Raw genomic sequence first — 7,417 nt, 5'->3', positions numbered from 1 at the left:
ATATATATATATATATATATATATATATATATATATATATATATATATCCTGAATATTCCATATCAGAAACAAAGTTCATTGCATTAGAAGTCTGGCAAATCTGTAATTTGTAATCATTATAATTACAATTAATACATGGAAGCATGCCTATTTTTAAACCGTCTTAATTATTTAAAAAAAGGCTTGTGCAGTAAGAAATTATGGCTTAGCATTTAATTTAATCACACCTACTTCCCAGTACAGAAATCAGGAACTGTTCTTATTTTTTTTAATAGATCAATGAATCATGGGACTGAGAGTTTAGTAGTATATTTTTGTTTCTGCTTAATAAATTGTTGCATCTGTGATAAGGTTTCTTCCAGTGTAAGGGAATAAATAAGAACTAAATAAAATATATGAGAACAGCAGCAGATAAGCTATAGTGAAGTTACAAATATTTTGTTAAGCAATCTTTTTTGGTTTCATGATATCAAAATAGGGCAAAAGAAAAGTGTGCCATAACATTTATGTCTGGCAAAAAAACGTGTTGGAAACATTAACCACTTTAGAGGGATTCTGAATAAATGGATTATCACCAAAAAGACAGAAGCCAGTTAACTGCCTCAGTTTTTGGTTTATCTTTATTTGTTTGAAAACTTCATGGATTAATTCCCGTAGAGCTTGGAAGTGAAACAATTGTACAATTGGGGGAAGGCAAGTTTGATCTTAGATAAGAATCGAGTGAAGTAGTTTGTGCCTGGTAGTGGGAAAATTATTATTTTTTTAAATGGGAAGGAGGAATGCAATTCTCTGTAAATGATAAGGTAATATATACATATGTCAGTAAGGGAGGTATATTTATATCCCCATTTTACAGATAAGGAAAAACTGTGGAGCGTTTGAAGTAAGTTGCCTAAGATGATACAAACATAAGATCTGTAGAAAGATGAACACCGGACACATGAGGGTTGTCACCTACGGTTAGGACAACCCTGTAACCGCACTGTGAATGGCTCCCCTTGAAGTTGTACGCAGAAGGAGCTCTAAACACAGACCTGGGGGGATACAGTAAACAAAAGATGATCTGACAGAGTAGGAAGCAACGGGAGGGGTCCTGGTATAATGATCCTCCACTATCTTACATTATGCTACTAATTATATTTTGGCTATTTACTTTCTTTAGCTGCTCTGGTTTCTCCGATAAATCAAGTTTGATTTCACCAATTTCCTGTATAATTGGGAAAGTGCTGAATGAATGTCATTAAGTTCTGCTTAATTTAATTTATTGGCCATCGAGTTATTGCTGGATGAATGACTGATGGATATATATGTGTATTGATATTTCAACATAGTATAGAGTACTGGGTGTAATGCACATATGGACCTGTGTGCTATTTGGGTAAAGTTTTAAATTCATTTTCAAAGATGGGACTGAGGGACAAGCAGGAGCAAGCAAAGTACATATGGGCGGTAATTACAATTAACAAGGGATTAAGTGATATTGTGGCTTCTGTTTTATAAGGAATTTAAAACACTACAAGTAGAGACACCAAATTTGAATACAATTTAGTGCTACCACAGAATAATGTTTTCTTATTTTTGCCAAGAAGTCAAACTAAACAGGCTTTTATATGTCTTGAAAATTGATAAGATATTCTAAAGTAACTGCAAAAAAGGAGTTTCATGTAACCGAATGAGAAATATAAAGGTTAAGATTCCCTTAAAATACAAGTGGGGGGAGTTGGGACTTTTATGTTCATCTGTGATGGAATGATTTAAACGGAATTAGCCTTGTCACCATAAACAGTTATAATACTGGACAAAAAAACAAAACAAAAACAAGAAACAAGGCGATGAGTTTCAGGAACTGGAAAACAAGCAGCACAAGTCTGTGGTATTTGAGAGCAGGGCACTCCAAGGTGAGTCCGTGTGGACTGGGGTCACTCACGTGAGGAGAATTTCTTGTCCAAGATGCAGGGAGTTTGAGCCTAAGCAGTTGAGTAGCTTCACTGAGGTCAAGGGACAGAAATAAGAGTTCTTGGATACAGAAGCTGGAATCTGTGGGGCGGGACTCCAGAAAGGAAGGAGGGAGGCTCAGATTCTCTGCAGGGATTCCCTGCAGATTTTTGGCTGAGGCCTGGGCTGAATATATACAGGGTGAGAGTGTAAGAGGCTGACCAGGGAGAAGATGCTGCAGGGCTGAGAGCAGAAGAGAGATGCGGAAAGTTGGAGAGTGAATAACTATCATAATGTTGTCAACATTTCGTTTACATCTCATTAATGCCTCTTTACTAATCAGTGTCCAGCTGGAGGCAAAGCCAAGCCTTCGAAGTAAGGAATACAATGAGACCTAGTCGACCCACCCTAGCAGATCCTGAGACCAAGTACTTGGCAATACCCTCAGTGAAGACAGACTTTTGAGTTTAAGTCCTGCCAAGTGGGAGGATCTATAAAATATCTTGGACCTTCCCTGAATCCACTCTAACAAAATATAAAACCATGACTATTACGCATTTGAGACAAACCTAAGTCTATACGCATCCTTTAATTTAATGGCCTGGTAAAATAGAAAAACATTCTTCAGCACAAGCATACTTCTTCTGAGAGGGATAAAATAATATAGAGGTTTTGGTGCTTATAATCCACAAAGTCCAGTATAAATTTGAAAATTATTAAGCATGCAAAGAAATAGAAAAATAGAAACTGAGCCTGTGAACTAGATATTGGATGAGCAAACAAAACCTTAAAACTATTTTAAATATGTTCAAGAACTTAAAAAATAGTATCTTTTAAAATAAGAGACAGGGAGGGACTCCTGACAAAGAAATGAAATTATTACAAAAATAATTTTTTTCTGAAAACTAAAATGAAATAAAAAACTCATGGTATGGGTTCAGCTACAAATTGGAGGTTAGAAGGGTCAGTGAGCTTTCAGAGAAATCAATAAAAGTATTTAATTTGAAAAATAGAAGCAAAACTGAAGAAAAGGGAACAGAAATTTAGTGACCTGTGAAATACTAAACAGCCTAGTATATGTATAATTGGAGTTTTAGAAGGAGATGAGAATGAGAAGGAGGCAGAAAGATTATTTGATGAAATGCTGACCCACAAATCTCAAATGTGACATTAAAAATCAACAAGAAGAATCTTAGTGAACCCCAGACCCCCCCAAAAAAAAATTATACTTGAAAACGTCATGAACAAACTATTGAAAAACCAGGAAAAAGATAAAATTTTAAAGTCAACCCAGAGGGGTGGCAAAAAAAGATATTGCATACAGGCAGAAAATCATATGAATAAAAGCTCACTTCACATCAGAACTAGAAGACAAGAAGATAATGGAAAAGAAAAAAAAAATCAACTCAGTATTCTGTATTCTTAAAAAATATCCTTCAATGGAGATAAAATAAAAGAATTTTCATATAAAAGAAAGTTGATGAATTTGTAACTAGCCAACCTACACAACGAAAAATCCTAAAGAATGTTCCTCAGCATGAAGGGAATGATACCAGATGAAAACTAGCATCCACAGGTAAAAATAAAGGACATTAGAAATGGCAATTCTGTGGCTAAATATAAAGGACATTTTTCCTTTTCTTTTATAAATTTACATAAATATAACTGGTGGTTTAAAGCAAATCGTATTTTAAGAGACATTTTCTATTACACATTGCCTAAACATATGACAGCAATATGAAAAACATCAAGAATACATGAAAAGATATTGTTAGTTTCTTGCATTTGTGAAGTAGTAAGGGTGAGGTAGAAAATGGGAAATGTGAATTGTGAGGTGGGAAATGTCAGTTGCAGAATGAAAAATGTTTCAGTATTAATGCTAAGTTGACTTTCACAAGTTAAAGAAATAATTGCTAGCCCTAAAGCAAGCATGGGAAAAAATATTAAAGGTAAATTAAAATGCCTATATCAAAGTAAAATGGAATAATAAAAAAACTTAAAATTAATGCAAAAAAAACTGCAAAGGAGCAACAGGAAGAATGAACTTTAAAAAAGCAAGATGATATGCTTAAAATCACATTGATAAATACATTAAATATCAAATGGATTAATAATGCCAACTCAACTGTAAGGAAGATTTCTTTAGATATATAAGGGGGATGAAAGGATAGAACAAACGTGTACACATAAGTACGGGAAACTTGACATGTCTCTCTTGATATTAGAGAAAGCCAACTTCAGAATGAAAAGAGGCATTTTATTAGGATAAAAAGGTCAATTAATCAGGACTATATAATTCTGAACATGCATAGAAATTAATAACATAGATTTAAAATACTAAAAGAAATTAGCAGAGCTAAATGGAGAAATGAGTAACACTACAATTACAGTTGAAGATGTTAATACCCCTCTCACAGTATTTGAAACAAGTAGACAAAAATATTAGGGAGAATATTAGAAGACCTGAGTGACCGTGAACTAATTGATTTACAGAGCACACCATACCAAGTAACGGAAGAGCACATAAACTAATCACCCATATAGAGCATATGCTGGGTCATAAAATAGTTGTTAATATATTTCAAAGGGGAAAATCTTACAGAATATTGTCTATTACTAGAATGGCACTAACCTAGAAATCAATAGTAAAATATTTAGAAATTATCCAAATACCTGGGAGTTTAATAACAGTCTACTAAATGACCGATTAGCAAAATAAAAAATCACCAAGAAAAATTCAAAATTATTTTGAATTTAATTTTTTTTAAAGTAGGCTCCACACCCAGCATGGAGCCCAACAGGGGGCTTGAACTAATGACCCTGACAGAGTCAAGATCTGAGCTGAGAACCAAGAGTCAGACACTCAACCAACTGAGCCACCCAGGCACCCCTTATTTTGAATTTGATTAAAACAAAAAGTACAGTTTATACTAGACATTATTTAAGAAGGAGAATTTGTTAAAACATTTTATGAACCATGAACTTGAAAACTCATTTTCCTGAATAATTATTACTGCTCCTGCTTACTTTTTTACTTTCTTAATGTGTCATTTTTGGGATATGAAGAAGTAGAAATCTACAGCTTCTCAATCTTGGGATAACTAACATTTGGAATGAATAATTCTCTGTTGCAGGGGCTGTTCTGTGCTTTGCAGGAAGTGTAGGAACATCCCTGGTCTCTACCTTGTTAGTAGCACCCCTCCCCCCGGCTGTGACACTCAAACACGGATGCAGACATTACTGACTGTTGCCAGGGGTGGGACGGTGAGGGGTCAGGGGATTAATCTCCCTGCACTGAAAACCACAGAGCTAGAACGTCACCTTTGTGGTCGGATAGATGGGGGTGGATTACAAACTGCACATGCACCCACTTTGTTTCCACTAGAGTCTACTCAACCATTCTAAGCTTCTATATTTATTCCTAGGTATACTTTGAAGAAAGATAGTATATACCAAGAGACTAACATTATGTTTGCCAACGAGTCAACTCTAAACACGTATGGAGTATTATTATTTCTCTTCCACAATGCAAATACGGACTGTAAGGAAACTCCCCAACTAAAATGACATTTTGTGATAGCTAAACTACTTTAAAAAGGTTATAATCTCATTTATATGAATTTATCCTTATAACTGAAATGTGTCAACCCTCATATATTTCCCATGAAAATATGCTAATCATGGAAGTAGATTAGGATTAAACAATCTATTCCATTAAGCATCAAAGATTCTCTTCTTTGAACTGTTGCCGTGTGTCAAGATATTTGCCACATCCGATTCTCAGTATTCTCCACTGTGACATGAGAAAGTATAAATTCCTTGGTGATTTCAACAGGCAAATAAAGTCCTTTAAAAATTACAGGCATCAATAATTTTAAGAAATAGTTCTTAAATTCTTTACAATCTCTAGGATTATAAGAAAGAATTTAAAACATTTTAAAGTGATTTAATATGGATATAGCCTTTAGGGTGAGAATAAAATGAGATAGAAATCACTCTAACACTGCTCTGGAAATGATGATTCTTCTTCAGCAGAAACTGAAGCTGATGTGGAGAAGTCATAAGCTATTGCACAAGTACAATTAACAGCCCACATACCTTGAATATATGCACGGTTTTTACTCATTCTAGTCTTTACTCATTTTTGTCCAATCACTTGATAACTAAATATTTGATAAATATGTCATATACCCATGCCAGTACTTTAATGAGTTTCCAGTAAAACTAGTTTCTCTTTTCAGAAGCTAGTTCAGTCTAGTTTGGGCGGCTCGGCATACAATGAAAAATCTCACAGAGACAAGTTACAGTCAATAACTTCTGTTGAGAGTGGGAAAGAGGTCCGAAGCAATTACAACTCTGAGAATTAAAGATATGCTTGGTGAAACACGTGGGTGCTCAGGACCTTAAAAAAAGAGTAGGACTCGTGTCATTAAAAAGAAGAGGGGTAGATGTTCTAAACAGGGTGCAGAGCAAGAACAAGGCTGGAAGGTTTATTAAGCTTAAAATCTTTGGCATTCGTGAGATAACTGGCCTGCCAAGAAGCCAAGTATTGTTGGGGAGTATGGGTTGCAGTAAGATTATAGAGGTCTCTTGATGACAGAGAGAAGAATTTTTGCTTTAGACACAGTGGATAAGCATTAAAAATTTTTGAGAAGAATTATATCATACAAGTACTTTGTAGATGATATATATAGTGACATGAAGTAATACTGAATTGCAAATGGAGGTTGCAAGAGAAAACTAGAATGCAATAATATCACTATCAACATTCTTTCCAATTATAAAAGATAATATGACAGATTGGATTAATGTATCTATCAGTCTGTGAGTTTCTGCAAGTACTCACAGTATTTTTTAAAAAGATGCCCAAATTTCTATTTCTTTTGTTTCTCTTACTGATGCAAATTATCCCAATGTATAAAATTCTTTGGGTTACAAAAAAAAAAACAAAACACCCTTATTTTCTATACACATACATTTGTATATTTAAGAGATAGAAATTAGAAAATATATTTGAACAGATTATTTTCTCCTGACTCTTGGGGACATAACAGCACAATATTTATTACATATATGGAAAAATATGTTCTTCTATTATACCTCTGAGTAGCTAATGCCAGCTATATGGCTGTTCAAGCCAAAAGCAGCTTAGCTAAACCTGGGGACCCTTGTAGCTGCACCTGTCCAATACAGGTCACCTGAAAGCTCTGAACGAACCTTGTAGGGAAAACATTGATAAAACGCCGAACTCCGCATTTGTATTTGAAGTAATCTGAGGGCCAACCCCTTCACCATCTTGCCCTTTGATTTTCCTGAATGGCAATCTGTTTCTCCACCTAGCGGTTACCACTACCTCTGCTTATGAGCACGAGGAGATTTATTCTTACATTTCCCTAAACGTATAAACACTGTAAACTTTCAGGTTAAAAAGTATGGTCACAATAACTTTAGCTTTCAAGGTAGACAGCTATTTGCATATAA

At 34.7% G+C, this 7,417-nt stretch overlaps 1 protein-coding gene across 1 annotated transcript in view; it reads right to left on the bottom strand.

Moving 5' to 3' along the window:
• BCHE (butyrylcholinesterase) overlaps positions 1-7,417 on the bottom strand; it is a 57,509-nt gene that overhangs the window by 42,147 nt on the left and 7,945 nt on the right. The gene's annotated exons all lie outside the window — the stretch shown is intronic.

Source organism: Ursus maritimus, unplaced genomic scaffold (genome assembly GCF_017311325.1).
Source record: "Ursus maritimus isolate PB19 unplaced genomic scaffold, ASM1731132v1 scaffold_20, whole genome shotgun sequence".
NCBI lineage: Eukaryota > Metazoa > Chordata > Mammalia > Carnivora > Ursidae > Ursus > Ursus maritimus.
The sequence above is the reverse complement of the archived record's forward strand: the minus strand, read 5'-3'. Positions and strand labels throughout refer to the sequence as shown.